At 31.8% G+C, this 17014-nt stretch overlaps 1 protein-coding gene across 8 annotated transcripts in view; it reads left to right on the top strand.

Annotated features, from left to right (window-relative positions):
- Positions 1–4291: 4291 nt before the first annotated feature.
- Positions 4292–17014, top strand: part of Ten-m (teneurin transmembrane protein Ten-m) — a 514493-nt gene continuing 501770 nt past the window's right edge. For 7 of the 8 annotated variants that reach the window (XM_088258106.1, XM_088258105.1, XM_088258108.1 and 4 more), the window contains exon 1: positions 4293–5108. The gene's annotated coding sequence lies outside the window, so the exon portion shown is untranslated. Of the gene's footprint in view, positions 5109–17014 lie in introns of all 8 variants that reach the window. The other variant, XM_088258104.1, reaches the window with a different exon arrangement.

The raw sequence follows: 17014 nt of genomic DNA, 5'->3' as shown, positions 1-17014 counted from the left end.
TTTAATTATCCTTATCTTCACTCAATAGTGCATAGGGCACAGCATTGCAAAGAATCAGTTTTATCTTAATTTTCAAATACATTAATAAAAGTTGATAAACCCGATATTTCAGGTGCCAGTTTAAGGTAATGTGAAATAATTGTTTGAGTGAAAAATTACATACATATATTTTGACCCCCTTGAGAATCGAACCCGGGACCTCCAGCACGGAAGCCAAACTCTGAGTCATTAACCAAAGTCTAAAAGTAGCGGACAATACAAATATTTATAAAGTTAATGAAGAAAAATAAATAGAAGTTATGAAATTAATTTTAAAAATTAAACACTTGGATAATACCATTTATTGTGTTTCATTTCATTTTCCACAACTAGTTTCTAAAACTGCTGTATTTTTCATCGACACGTGATTACCAAAACTAATAAACTAATTATTTATCACCTGTTGATAAAAAAATAACGACAGATATCGAAACTAGTCGTGTGTAATGAAATAAAACTAAATAAGTCGTATTAAACAAGTGTTTTTAAAATAATCAAGGTGTTATTCCATAAAGTTAATTTCAAATCAATTAGTAATAATCAATAAGAAAATGAATAATAATTACTAATATAAGAGTTTCTGCTTAGTAAAAAGCTTCTTTACATCTCACCAATAGATGTCTCTAGTGAAGTTCTAGTGATTCATGAACAAGGTTTCTAAATTGGTTCATATATATAGAACTTCCAAGAATTTGAGTAGTGTGGTTGTCAATAATGGGTAGAATTGGTGAATGTTACACGTGTGTAAAGTGATCACTTAAACCAGCCTATGACGGTCGTAAGCCCCGTAAATGCCCAGACTTCCATATTCTTCTTCATCTTTGATGAGATGTCAAAAAATAATAAGAAAATGAAATTGATAATCGAATTAACGTCATTTGATAATCATTTTGTACGTATATATAGTTTCGGTTGAGTATGAAAAATATAAGAAATTTAAGTTTTCGAGTATCTGCCAAAACAATAGGATAATTATTATTCTATCTTGTCATTTACGAAAGCAAGCAGTGTATATTATAATTGCAAGTCTCGTATCGGCCTCGGGCAGATTTTGAGGCTTCTTAGGATCTTGGAAGGGGGTTGGAAGTCACAGTGGGGGTGGCGGAGGAGCGCGGGACGCGATTGAACAAATATGATTACGCTTGATTGATGATCTTCCTTAGCAAAAGATGTTAGTTTTACAGAGGCAATTAAGGGGCATCGTGTCTCCTAAGTGACGTGAAGGAGGAAGGATTTTTAACTCTAGGACTGAGGAAATGAAGATGCGTGAGAAATTGTATGTGGAAAGAAGGTGGTAGATTATTAATTTTAGGGATTATTAATTTAATTAAAATAAGGGTTTGTTTTACGCATTAATTAGGAGGAAGACAATATAAATATAATTACTGTAAAGCCTCTATTTTGCACTAAAGAAAAAATCATTAATTATTTATATATGTATCTATGTAAGTTTTAATATAATTTATTTGAACAAGGTAGTTTATTTAAAATCTTTGAAAAAATTCCAACGAATTACACTTGTGTTAATCTTTTTCTGGATTACACATATATCGCTCACTCCTTTCAAGAACCTTATAAATAAAAAATCGTCAATTTCATGTCAGCAAAAGAGGCATATTTTTAACTCAATATTTACCGGCTTCAGGCAAAAAAGTGTTTGTGTTTGCATTTTGAAGAAAAGGTGTTGTTTAATTATTTTTTGAAATGTACTAAATATTTTTCAAATGGAGAAAAAACCTTTAGGTTTTACCTAAAAAGATCTGTTAAACAGTAAAAAGTTCAATTAGTAGCTTGATATTTATTTTTAATACATTGTAATATATTTTTAAACTTTTAAAATGTTCTCCTGAAAAATCATGTTTTTTGTTTTATGACGTTTGAAAGGAGTGAGCGATATATAAAATGTATTCGAATTGAAATTGTGGGCTTTTTATTACAAACAATATCTAAAAACCCAAAATATACTCTATTTGTGGTATTTTAGGTAACGGTGTAGTTTGATATATTTTTTTTATCTAAAGCACGCGACAAAACGTTAGCTGAGTTATTTGCTAGTTTTTAGATATTTAAGAATAATAAATTACGATTTATTCTAAGGCATGTGTCACTATTTCAAAGCATTTAATAACTGAAATATTTAAACCCATTTAAAATTACAAATACTTAGTTTACTCATTCTTAATTTATCTTAGAATCTGAATGTGCCCGTGGCATCATTTATATAGTTTTTATTGTATTTAGGTTCTCCAAACAGTGATTTATACGAGTATATTGACGAATCTGCGTCATTATTCACCAATTTGCTATTCTAAGTTTTATGTACATAAGTATCAAACTAATTCATATCACCAATTAAATTTGATTGCATGAGGTCATATATTTAAGGCAAATAAAAGTATTTTGAGTTATCTTAGCTTATGAATACGTTTCTTAGAACGAACTCGTATCACGGTTCAGAGCTCAAGATTTTATTAATTTGATGAAACGGTTAGTTAAGTGATTATTGAATAAACCAGTTCATTGTGCTAGGCGGTAGGTTTAATTAATGAGATCGTATGATTTTTATGAAAGAACGTTTAGAAAATGTAGAAATACAAGGCTTTCTGTTATTGTACTTTTTTTTAGATCTTAGCATGTTTAAGTTTAGGTAGGTAACCTATGAAATGAATTAGAGTGCTGATTTTTATCGTATAAAACTTCTAGCATATGTTTGAAATTGTATAAACGAATAAGAATAATACGCGCATGAGTATTTTCGATTACTCATATTGTTTATTTTACTATGAGATTAACAACAAAAATCAATTATTCTCCTTTTATGTTCGTCAATACTAATAAAACATAATGTCAAATATTATCAATAATTAACACCGTTTTTTATGATTTAAATTGAAAATATAAAAATTTTACTTAGAGTTTTTTTTAAACTGATTTAAAAAGCGCCATTTTCTAAAAATATTCCCTACAAACGCCTGCTGTAAATTAATTGTAGTATAAAAAATATATATGGCAATAATTTAACAAACAATTGCGCTTTGTATTTGTTCAGTAGAGATTATCTCACTCTCACTGTTTCTAACTGCTGATGAAAGAGCGTTGTATGCCATCGGCCCGCAACAGTAAAGGCACGTTTATCAACTTTTGGGCGCTGTTTGCGACGTGGTAAGATCACTTTACCCGTGGTAGTTATTGTAACTGATCAAAGCGTGAAACATATAACATTAAATTCGTCTGGCATGCACGGCTCTTTTAGATACTCTGGAGCCGTATTGTGTTTTGATTTATACGTATGCAGATAGAGCTTACACTCTGCCTTTTCAAGAAAGCGTAATCAGTGCTATTTGTGAAGCAAAAAAGTGATGTGACTGAAATAAGAAATTCCAAAAATCAGTCTCCCTATTAAAATAATTTGTTTTGATTGCATTCTACTGATACGAAATTAATTGTAAAAAAAAAGAATTGTTATTAACCTTTTCTCTAGTAAATACGTACCTTACGTTATTTACACATATATGTCTAAGGTTTGTGTGTTATTATATAAATAAGAGTAGAGTTATGACAAAGTTTGTGTGCGGTGGTGGACCCCAAATATGGAATCTGCCATGCTACTGCTGACCCTTACCCAACTCAATTTCATACGGGCTACGTGTTTAACAAAATAAATTCGCGTAGTTTATGAAAATATTTTTAATAAAAAAATGCTATTTACGTAATTGTCTTACATACATATGTATGTAGATTAGAAATAGTAATTCCGACCCTACACCGATTTTATTAGAAACAAAAAAATCAATGTACGTAGGTACGATACGCGTTCGATTATTCGAATGCGCTTAAGAACGTTTAGATTTTTCCTTAAAAGCCTATGCGATAGGAGAAGCATTGGTTCGAAAGTGCTATTTTTCTTATGGGACAAAACGCCCTGCTATAGAAATGGTTAAAAAAACTTCGAATAAATTCCCAATAAGCCACGCATGATCCGTGATGAAAGTACCAAAGCCCAATCGAGGATGAGAACATCCCTATAAAGTTCACTCCATTCCCCATAGAAAGGAACCTTCCGTTTTATGGTGAAATATCCATGTAACAAGCTCGGAGAAAGCTTCTTTCTGCAAGGTGGGATGTTTTTCCAATTTGCGAAGTTGCGCCTCTCGTTCTGAGGATCGAAGCCGACGTCGAGCTTTGCCCTCCTGCCGCGTGGCGCTATAGTCGTTTCGTGTCGGCGGAAGGCGAGGGGAAGCGCGGAAACCGTCAGTCGTGAAGGAGATTTTACGGAGGTCGGGTGTACGCTCGTTCGCCCAAAACGCGGTCGTAATTCGCCCAACGTATAATAGTGTCATATTGTTACTGACAATACTCGTAATCCTGTCTAAAATTTCTCCCGATTCGTCGTGATTCGTTCCGAGACTGTCAGAGTGCGCACGATTTCAGTGATAAGATCGCGGGATTTATTTTCGCGATAAATCTACGCTCGTATATTTTCAGCGATTACATCGTATTTCGGAGGAAATTTTCAAGGGGGTACTCCACCCGACCAACTTTAATCTAGCCCGATAATTGGCAGAGTGACGCCAAAATGCGATTGTCAAATAGGTAAAACGTTTCCCCGCGAGTTTGCCGAAAGTACTGTAAAGTTTTCCGGACATGTTTTTTATTTGAAGCAGTGTTTTCCCTCGGCGCGGGTCGTAGAGAAAATCTACGCTCACCCGCCACGGCGCGGTGTAAGCCTTTTGCGGAAGTACTAAACCAATATTACTCCTGCGAAAGTAACTTACTGCACCGCTTATGAGCGATATTACTTTCTTGCGTGATTTGTTTCACATACAAGTTTGTCGAACTTTCGATTCAGAATCAAAGTCACCAGTGTTATCGTAAATAGCGACAAATAGGAAATAATATAACCCTGCGGTCCTAGAGATAAACTGCCGGTCAACTGTTTATTGTTATCTAAGTTGAAAGTATTCTGTGAAGTGATTCATTTCGAGCGGAAATTAAGTGAACAGATAAACAATATTTTGTGTGTTGTTAAGACGACAATAAGGACACCGTGGGATGCTCATTTCAATGCGGTAGGTAAACCATTAAGATTACACATCCTTAATAATCATAAATTGCCAGAAAATACGGTCTTAGAATGTAGAATAGCCATATGTGGTCGGATAGTTTAAAAACGTCCCGAGTTGAGCAAACGGCTTGCACAAGTGAAACACATGTGTCTTTATTAATCTGCATCGTACCAATTTAAAAAAAAACATTGTTAAACATCGTACATCACATGTTTTAATATAAAAACAGATAAAAATAATATGGAATCTGATGCGGAATAAAGTAAAATTGCATAAATTAATCGCGTCATGAAAATTCAATGGTTTTGATTATTTATTATACTTTTTCAACAATCAATAAGCAAATTTAGTATAAATATTACACATTTTTTAAAATAAATATTATTGTTTAAATGATGTCATATGTAATATGTTTTAATAAAATTCTAAGTGGGTCATTTATCGCCAACAACAATGTTAATGCGATAAATATAGAAATTAATAATAAAAATAGTTTATTAAAAAAATTAAATTTATCATTTAAAAAATCAAAGAATATTAAGTATTTTTACTTAAGTATAATATAAGTAATTTTTCAAATGTATTTTAGCAGTAAAAAAATATAAAAACAATTATTTTAATACACATTCGATAAATAACGAATCGGCTATCTGCATATATTGAAATATAGAATCTGAAATTTATTGTTGTAATATTATATTTTGGAAAATGTTAATGATTTATAACTTTAAATAACTTTAAATGTCAATTAAATTAAAAAAAAACATCGGATTAGTGTCTTATTAAATTAAATAAAAAAATAAGCGAAACATTAAAACATGTTGAAAAATGAAGACAGATTTTATTTAGAAAACGGGTAACGATGATAGAGGGAAAATATATATAAAACATGTTATTTTCATATCAGACATTGTAACTCTTGTTGAGTGATGATTCTTTATGAACCGTGTTAGTTTGGGCTATTTTTAATTTCATTCAGTAGTTACATTCGCTTCTTGGCAAACGATATCGTCCAGTGAAGAGTTGTTCTGAGTGTTTATAGCCTAAAATCTAAAAATAAAACATACCCAGTGGGCGAAACTATATCAGCTGGGCTCTTACGCAAACAATCAAATGATACTCTATTAAGTAAAACCAGGAATAAAAAGAAATTAGTATTCTGCGCAAAAAGTAAAGAAAATTTTCCGATTAAATAAAACGACAACTATTCGCTTTCTTATCATAATTAAATACGAAATAAAGAATTTTTTTTATTTTAAAAAATCTTCAATGTAAAATGACTTTTTTTATTTTTATAAATACATTTGATACACAAAATTCGTACAAATGTATTTTTTGATCAAAATAAACTTTTACTGTTGAAGACGTGTGTACGCATAAGTGTAAACGACCTCAGTTTTTTTCAAATGTTCCTATTAGTCATATCAGCATACTGTATTGGTTTCAAATCTTATATATTTATGCATTTATTTGCATGAACCATATATTACTTACACCAATTTTAACCAAAAGTAAACGGCGAGAAATATTTTTCATCTGAAGTAAAATTTTATGAAGTCCTAAATTATTGCATAAAGCTTCGTTCGTATTTACTTTCCTTTGACAAAATACCCATAGAATGTTTGCCAATTTATTTCAAGAGAGCTAAGACCTCACTTTTGAATATGTACAAATACAAATCCAAATATCAAAGAAAAATGATAAAGTATCAATCTGTTAAATACTTTTGCCTTGTATTTGAAATATTTCTTCCCTCATAATACGTCTGAATGTGACATCCTAAACTTTACTTTTCTCGGTTTTTCTTTTCCTTAAATACATTTAAAAGAACGAATTAAATAAATGATATAAAATACCAATTTTGTAATACACAATTATTACATATACGCAGAGTATCTTAGAAATTGTTTACACATGGTTACAATGAATTTTAAATAATTTCAACGTAATAATTTTATGTAAATTATTTGTTTTATTTCAAATAAAAAAAATATGGTTTTATAATGTATAACTCAACGTTTTATTCCATCATCAAGTATTTTAAAAGCATTTATCAGTTTCTTCTACGAGCAATGCATATTTACTTTTACTAAAGTAAGTAGCTAAAGCTGGGATTCTAAATTTATCAATTATATTACGAATAATATTTTATAGTTGACTGTATTTTAAGCTGACATTCTTTTGATGATCATAATTATGTTAAAACTATTGTTAAAAGCTCACACAAATCATTGAAAGTATTTATAGCATATCTGTAAAACATAAAGTAAAGCTTTGCACCACCATTTTTTAAGGAAATGATGATGGATAAGACAAGGTAAATGGGTTGTAATCGAAAAATCAGTAGTCTATGAGCAATAATTATTAATATTCTTTGAAATTCGAGAACCAAACCTTCGTTAGTTCATTAAGTTTTTAGAGAATCAAGCACCGGCGGCTAATAAAAAACCTTTTATTGTATTTCATCACATTACATTGTATTATACTGTATTAACGAAATTTTAAGGATTTTGATAACATACAAAAGATTATACGGTTTTATTAAATATTAGTGTTTCTACCCGATTCGTCCAAAATTTGGATTGTAATAAATACCTACCTACTCATAGTTTTTTTCATCAAAACGTAATATTTTTAAATATTCCAAAGTGAGAGTGCAATTTCTTTGAGATTCTTTAAAAATACAATTAACATGAATATTCATGTCAATATTAGAATATTCTATGCTCCTATTGTAAATTTACTTTGTTCATGGTAAAAGAAATCATGAATATGTATAGGAATTAATAATAATAATAAAGATACTAAGACATAAGCACCATTTTATTGATTTTCTCGATTTTCTCAACAACCTATAATGTTCTAACAGCGACTGATTAATCATTTTAAAATTTAAATATAAAATTATCGCCTGTGCATAAGTGAGATATGAAAGTTGTAGAGTAATTAAAAGTCCAATTATATATTTCTTTCATTAATTTATTCGGCAGTCACTTTGTGGTAAAACCTATCCATTTTTAATTAAAAACTTTACTTAGTAAATACCACTTTTGTAAATATAAATAGTGGTGTTTAAGTAAAAAATTTATTAAAAAATATCATTTGTTATTGGTTTAAACTAGTCAGGTATTGCTGAACTCGGATACCTATGCATTAATACACTCCGGTACTTTCATTAAGGATATTGAATGTTCATGATTTAAGCGATTGATTCAACCAAGTTACAGCCAGACTAAGTTGGACATATTCTAGAAGTTTGGTAAACCGAGTTTCACGGTTGACGAAATGGTAAGACGATATTTGGAGAGAAGCGATTTATTAAATCATAACATCTTCTCAAACTGTATATAGTTTTATGCATACAAGCATATTTATACTGTATCCAACTATAAAACTACTACCACTACTGCTACTACCATCACACCGTTTCCTCACAGGGGTAGGCAGAAAGGATAGAACGCCACACTCTTCTGTCCTGACATACACTCCTCGCCTCCTTCACATCCATACATCTAGTCATACATGCCCTCCGATTACGCAGACTTTTGACACCGCCAGATTTTAGGTTCTGATTGATCTGATCGTGCCAAGTCTTTTTCGGTCGTCCTCGTTCTGTTTTCCCTCTCACATTTGCCACATATATTTTCTTAGTCACTTTCTCGTTATCTATTGGTTCCACATGTCCATTCCACCGCAAAGAACTCTTCTAACTGTTTTCAAAAGGCAAGTGAAATTATTCTTATATGTAATTGAAAAAAAACTGCATGATTTTTAGCATCAACTTTAGTTCTGTCATATGAAACAAAAGACGTATATTCTCTATTTGAGACACCAATATTTTAAATACTTGAAAGTGGTCATATCAGAAGTTGGAATAATCAGTGTGTATGTATGATGAATGAAAAAATCTATGAATGTGGAAGTGGCGAAGATTGTGTGCCAAGGCAGATTGGTGTGGCATTCTATTCTCTTTGCTCACTCCCGCGGAAAAGCGACGTGAAGGTTTATTATTAAGTTACATATTCAATTATTTTTAATCTAAATTTGAGACTAAGTTGTAGGTATTAGATGAGTTGTAGGTATAAGATAGGTGTAGATATTAAATGGTAGGTAGTATTTAATCAATAAATAAATTCAAGAAAATGTTTTAACCTAACTATCTGTGTGGAATGGTTCTAACCAGGAGGAGGGAGTAGAAATAGCAATTTAAAGAATTAATTAATCTCCATTTACGTCTTTATATTTGTGTATGACTGAAAAATAACCGAGAAAACGCGTAGCTTAAAAAAATACTAAACGCACATCCCGTTTACTATTACAATTTGTACTTATTTTTCAACTTAAATAGAGTTTTTGTCACTATGAAACGCACGCCTCTGCTATCTGCATGTAAAAATGTACAGCTCTGAATATCTTAATTTAATAAAAATAATAAATCCCTTACCGCACCCCAATGGTGCATAGGGCACTGCTTCATATAAACGCAGTGTTATCTCGATCGTTTACACATGAAGGAAAGGTGATCAGCCCTCCACTTCAGGTACCAGTCCAGGGTAATATTGAATAAATATTAGAGTGAAAAAATCACTTATATTTATTAAACCCCCCTGGGAATCGAACCCGGGACCTCCAGAACGGTAGGCGAGCATGCTGACCATTACACTACGGAGGCGGACCGATCTTAATTTACATAAAATTATAATCCCGGTTCATTTAAATATCATTTTCCTGAAAGAAAAAAATTACCTCGTTACAGCGCACATTCATTCATATACTTTACATTTTCTCATGAAATTCTCAAAACACAAAAAACTTTTTGCAGTACTTACTAAAATTTATTTTCTTTTACAAATACTTGGTCTTAAGCAGATGAACCGAGGAGGAAAAAATACCCGGATCTTTTTATAAATATTGAGTAACCAAACGTTGTTGATCTTCGGTCTACCCCTGCGGGCATACGGCGCGATGGTCTGGTAATTACATAGTCAATAAAACGAAATAAAAAGACGTTAATTTATTATGAAGCTTAGGTGCTAAATGAAAACATTGTATTCGGTGTGTCGGGAAATCGCTGGCAGACTTTACCGCTCTTTTATTAAATGATGCTGTCAAAAATCATAAATTGAACGCGAGAGAGAGAAAATACGGCGCTCGCCGAAAGTAAACCAAAACGCTGATTTATATTATATGATGTTTCGAATGTGAAATGTTGGCAGGATAAAATATAATTTATGTAGGGAAATATGGACGAGTGTTTCGAGTTTTCGTGTTTTTTCTTCGTTTTGTTGAGAAAACATCGCGCCGGATGCTAGCGGGCTATATTTAAGCTCAGTGCATGGACCGACTTTGATCTACAATTAGTTAATGGGAGGGATTTCCAACATTTTGAGATGAATAAAAAAAGGTCTCTGTAAATAACGTGAAAGGGGCCAACGTCTCGAGGTCAAATCAATTACCAATTCGGTTCTAAATTAGAAGGTTGATAATTTTCACAATGCGAGCGCTTTTGGCTAAAATTTTCACTTTTAAATTACATGAAATTATAGTAACTTTAAACGTTAAGAGTAAACCCACTCACAGTGGGAAAAGACTATAAAAGCTTGTAAAGTTGAAACCTAAAGTAGGGCTTTGATAATCGGTGTTGCATAAGCCGTAACTAGATTTCAGAGTATCTTGGACGTTGGGTTATTCAAATAAATAATGCTCTCAATATTCAGAGTGGTCAAATTTTCGTTCGCATATTCTGGATTAAGCTCCACTTAGTAGTTATTTCTATCAAGTAGTTTTTGACAACTTAAATGAAGAAGAACATCTGAAAAAGTCTGCACGTTTACATGACTTACGGCCTATCTTAGGCTGGTTGAAGTAATCACTAAATAATACTATTTTTATGAGATGTTTTCAATTGGTGTATTAATTAAATATCCACAGTTCGAATAACGTGGTTATTAAACACGGATAACGGTTATAAAGGGTCCGCCAAATAACTTTTTTTTTTGAAAATGCTATAAAAAACATCGAGTGTAGCTTCGGTTGTGTGGCACGTAGCGCCGTCCTGTTGAAACCAAATATTGCCAATATCCTCCTCTTCAATTTTTGTGAACAAAAATCCGTTCAACATGGCCCGATAACGATCGCCATTGACTGTAACGGCCACTCCTTGCTCATTTTCAAAGAAAAATGGCCCAATTATGCCTCTGGACCAAAATCCGCACCAATAAAATATGTTGAACGGATTTTTGTTCACAAAAATTGAAGAGGAGGATATTGGCAACATTTGGTTTCAACAGGACGGCGCTACGTGCCACACAGCCGAAGCTACACTCGATGTTTTTTATAGCATTTTCAAAAAAAAAAAGTTATTTGGCGGACCCTTGATTTTCAAAGTAATGTCGCAATATTTCCCAGCGTTGTTCAAGCGTATACACAACCATATTCGCTCAGCGGAAGGATAAAACTAATTATCTGTCAAATCAGACATGAGCTAAGTGTTACCATTCACGAAATAAGCACTAGTTAAAAAAAAAAACTTTAGATGGCGGACCCTATATAAAAGTAAAATCTCTTTCAGTTTGAGTATTTTTGAGAATATATATAATAGTTTCACTATTGAATGTTTTATAAAATAATAGTAGAATTGCATGTATTATACCATAATTGCATTATTTTAACATAATAATATAATTGTCTGCCTCCGTAGTGTAATATTCAGCACGCTCGGCAACCGTTCTGGAGGTCCCGGGTTCTATTCCCAGGTTCGATTCCGATGGAGGGGGTCCAATAAGTATTTTTTCACTAACTAACTAACTAACTAACCATCACGCCGCTTCCCCACAGGGGTAGGCAGAGAGAATAGAGCGCCACACCACTCTGTCCTTGCAAACATTCTTCGCCTCTTCCACGTTCATGCATCTCCTCATACATACCCGCCGATTGTTACGACTCCTAACCATTGATTTATGTATTTTTTCACTCTAATATATATTCAAAATTACCCTGGACTGGTACCTGAAGCGGAGGGCTGATCGCCTTTCTTTCATATGTAAACGAACAAGATAACACTACGTTTACATGATGCAGTGCCCTATGCACCATTGGGGTACGGATAAAGATTTGAAGATGAAGAATAATTTTTGAGAAAATTGTAATTTATTACCTATGACGCCATTTTTTTAAAATTACTACTTTAAGAGCGCTTTACACATTATTTTATGCTTTTAACAAACGTTTTTTGTTAATATGATTATTGTCTTCGTTCAAATAATATCGATTTATCCGATTCCGTATAAACCTGGTTCAGGGCTGCGGTAGAGATGTCCGGTGTCCGAGGTCCGGCACTAGGGATGTGCGATAGCGTTCGATATTAGGGATGGACGATTCTTGAACCGATATTAGGCGGTCCGTCAGCAGCATCCGTCGGTGGGGCATAAATCATCCGGGACACGCTTCCAGTGACAGCCGCGGCCATTCATGATGGCAACAATAATAGGTGAACAGCCCCCGCACAGATGCGTTGCCGGATTATCCAGGAAACGTGCTGCGCACGACCATGGTGGCAAATAATATTGGAGCGACAAAAAACGGTATTCGAAAGTCTTGGAATAGGCCTTAAATCATAAACAAAATGTTAGTAGTTTACATATTTTGAATATTGTACATTTGTGTATTTCATATATCGCTCACTCCTTTCAAGAACGTCATAAATAAAAAAACTTGATTTTTCAGGAGAACGTTTTTAAAGTTTAAAAATGTAATACAATATATTAAAAATAAATATCAAGCCACTTGAACTTTTCACTGTGCAACAGGTCTTTTTAGGTAAAACCTGAAGGTTTTTTCTCCATTTGAAAAATATTTAGCATATTTAAAAAAATAATTAAACAATACCTTTTATTCAAAATGCAAAAACAACACTTTTTGCCCTGTAGCGGGTAAATATTAAGTTAAAAATATGCCTCTTTTGCTGGGATATATGTAGTACATTTTCTGGGCATTCCGAAAACATGCACAACTGAAAATTGTCGATTTTTGATATATGACGTTCTTGAAAGGAGTGAGCGATATATGCATATCAATACATTAAAATAGCTTTTAAATCGTCTTCAATTAGGACTAAATTCAAAAACACAATGCATTATTGATGTGTACAAATTTAGAGTATGTATTTTATACTTGTTTAAAATGGAAAACAGGGAAATTATTTTGTATATTTGGGATGTATGTTTTTTTTATAAATGGAAAGATAGATAAATTTATAGAAAGGATAGTGAATGCCGGGAAAAGAGTGAGTGGTGTACTTAAACAGATAAAATAAAAGCCTAACAGTGGAAGCTAAACGAAGTTCTGGTACCAACTCTAATGTATAGAAAGAGGCATGGAGTTGTCAAAAGAAGGATAAAATTATAACGAAGGTAGTCAAAATGCTTAAAATAAAAATGAAGATGTGTTTAGATGGTTTAGGTATGTGAAACAAAAAAAGGGGTATAAACAGTAAAACAAAAAAATGAGGCAAATGAAGTTGGGAACAGAAGCAGAAGAAGACCGTGGAAAACATGGAATGATCAAGTACTTCAAAAACTTGAATGTGATTAAGTGAGGAGTCGAAATAATCGGCGGGTATATATGACGAGATGGATGAATGCGAAAAAGGCGAATATTTTTTTGCAAATACAGAGTGGTGGGCTTCTATTCTTCCTGCCTACCCCTGCGAGAAGTGGCCTGAAAGTTAGATAGTCGGTACATTTGTGCATTTCCATATATGTATATGTGTACCAAAGCATAAACATAATGTATTTTTACGCTTTGCGACGGCAAGGGATGTCTTATAAAAACACTTACAGATCACGAAACAGCTGTCACTTAGAATCGTTATAACAATAACAAGTCAACAATACGCTTTTAGAAAAATACAAGTTCTGCTAAATAAATAACACCGAACAAACCGATTTTTCATATACACTTTACTTTGAAAAGGATAGTGTGAAATTACCCAGTATTTATTCAGATTATTAGTTTTGTACTGACATTTCTTGGTAGAACTGCATTTTATATAATAAAATAACAACTATGTACAGACCTATATAGTTTTTTCACCAGACTGATGATGTCGGTAACGATGAAACCAGGTCACTAGTCAAATAAAACATACCTATGTCAAAAAAACTATTTGGTTGTTTTTTTTATACAGTATGATTTTAGCATTTTTAAGCGTTGCTTAAAGAACTGACTGCATTTATAAAAATCAGCTTCCATATTGTTTCAAAAACAGTGTTTATATTCATATTAAAGTACTCTTTGAGTATGAAATAGAGCGTATAGGCATCCTATCTTAATAATAATTTCAATATTTTCACAACGTACAGGATGTATTATTTATTGTATTCAAAAACTGTATCATAATTAATATCAAAAATATCAAAAATGAAAACCTCGCCCACGCTTTCAGTCGAGCGAGACACCTCATAAAAATGTTTGATGTTAAACATGTCACTGGACTAATTGGAGTACATCTCGTATGCCGTTTTTTATCGGGTAGCTGAATTTTAGTTTATTTATTGTAACTGCAGACAATTGGTAGAATTCCATTTCAAATTTTTGGGTAATATATCCAAAATTAAACATAGATTGAATTCTACATTTATTTACATATATGTGACATTATCAAATACTGCTTTATTAAGACGTCTTATTAAAACATTATTCATGGTAACGATCAAGATAACACTGTGTCGCTACGATGCAGTGCCCTATGCAACATTTAGTGCGGATAAGGGTTTAAAGCAGAGAAAAGAAAAAACTAACCATCCAATTTTTGGATAATATATTCAATATTAAAAAAGGTTATTCGATTGAATTCTACTTTTATTTACATAAGTATATATGATAATATGTGACGCGTTTCGTCTTATTAAGACATTATCATACACTGCTTGATAATGTATTAATAAGACGTCTTAATAAAGCAGTGTTTGATAATGTCTTAATAAGACGAAACGCGTCACATATTTTCATATAAGTTTATGTAAAAAAAATAGAATTCAATCCAATAACCTTGTTTAATTTTGGATATATTACCGAAAAATGTATTTTAGTTTCCGGTCAGATGGCCGAGCCAAAGTCTATCCCCAGACCGCTGTTATTATTTATGTGACAATCTGTTATGTTTGTCCAGTACGTATGGCGGCTGTATTGTGAAAGATGAATGATTCCCAAATAAACGTGCAGTGGATGCAGTTGCAAGTGTCTCTTTGTTGATTTTCTGGTTTTGGGACACGTTTTTTTCACTTCCGCACGTGTTTCGTGATGGCCCTGTGTCGTAATCAGTCTTTGTATCCGCAGCCTTCAGAAAGCTTCATGAGTATTTGTTTTAGAAAACCTTAAAGCCTTTAGACTAATGACATTCCTATTTATATGAAACTAAAATTATTTTTATAATTATTCTTTGAAAGATTCACTGTATCCTTTAGGCAAAAATATTCTATCCTTTCAATTAAATATAAATTAAAAACCTTCTCCCTTCAAGTAATATACCTTCTTATTTTTTTATGTGTGTATAATTTCTTAATAATATTTTAATCAGCATTCAGATTATAATTAAACTCGTAGATAATATGTAGCATAACATATAGTAAATACAAAGAATGTAAAGCGCCTTTGAGACAACATTTCGTAATAATGGTTCTAAATAAATAAGCCAAATTTGTTATTATAATTATAGTATCATTATCAGGTACCAGTTCAGTGTGATATTAAATCAATATTTCACTGAATAACGACTCATATTTATTTTAATATGTATAACGTGCTAACATGTTTATTAATACCCCAATAATGGATCAATTGTCACAAAAACAAATAGTTTTCGTCGACGCATTTTCCTTTGATTATCTGTTTAAAGTTTGTAAATCGATATTGAGTTACTTAAAATAAACACTGTTGAAACCAACACGTCACTGTTTTGTAAGGTTTTGTGTAATTCATATATTTACAAAACAATTCACACTCACTGTGCTTACGCAAAAATATATATATAAAAGAAACACCATTCCCCTTATTTCTATTCAGATGTCAACGTAAATCCGTTATATTTATTTATTAATTCAGCGACCAAGATAAATGGAATATTAGTTCAAAAGTAGCCCAATCATTCACAAACATATTTTCATATGCCACGGGGCTATTTGAATATTCACAATAAAAAATTGTTTACACCCCGTGTTGATAATTACAATTTATAAAGCAGTCAAAGCTATAACTCGTTTCGATGGCTAGTTTGATTGCAGGGATTTCGAGGGGTGGTTTTTCACAAAAAGCTTATTCAATTAACCGCCGAAATAAACCGTATTAAAAAAAATCTTATTGAAATTGAATATGCCATTTGTAAATATTTAAATAGTTACCTATTTATTTTTGTGTGTTTAGACGTTAATCGGTATTTTATTCAATTCACATGTGCCATTATAATTTATCTCCATTTCAACATTTTTTTTTGTTTCTTGTAAAAACACAAATTACATGTTTGTTGTAAGTATTTTTGTATTTAAGTACTGAATTTAATTTTTTATAAATATAACAACGTATGATTATTTTGATATGTAAACGCGATTATAATTGTAAGATTGAGAAAAATCTTAATTTTTATTTCATAACAATTATCGTTTGAAGAATATTTCTATGCATATTCCTAATTACAACACATTTATTTAAAATATAATTTCGACGTATTATAAATGAATAATTGACATCAATAATTATCCTTCTAGATATTTTTAATTAATTAACCATTTTAATGTACTGCTTACAAGTAAATTATTTAGGCAAAGAAAAAAGAAAATGTTTATCTATTATTTGACTTTTTAAAATTATTTTGAATTATAATTTTACTTGGTAAATACCACGATTTCTTTATT

Source organism: Brachycentrus maculatus, unplaced genomic scaffold (assembly GCF_059751285.1).
Source record: "Brachycentrus maculatus isolate JH-2025_06_01 unplaced genomic scaffold, ASM5975128v1 h1tg000090l, whole genome shotgun sequence".
Taxonomy (NCBI): domain Eukaryota; kingdom Metazoa; phylum Arthropoda; class Insecta; order Trichoptera; family Brachycentridae; genus Brachycentrus; species Brachycentrus maculatus.
The sequence above is the reverse complement of the archived record's forward strand: the minus strand, read 5'-3'. Positions and strand labels throughout refer to the sequence as shown.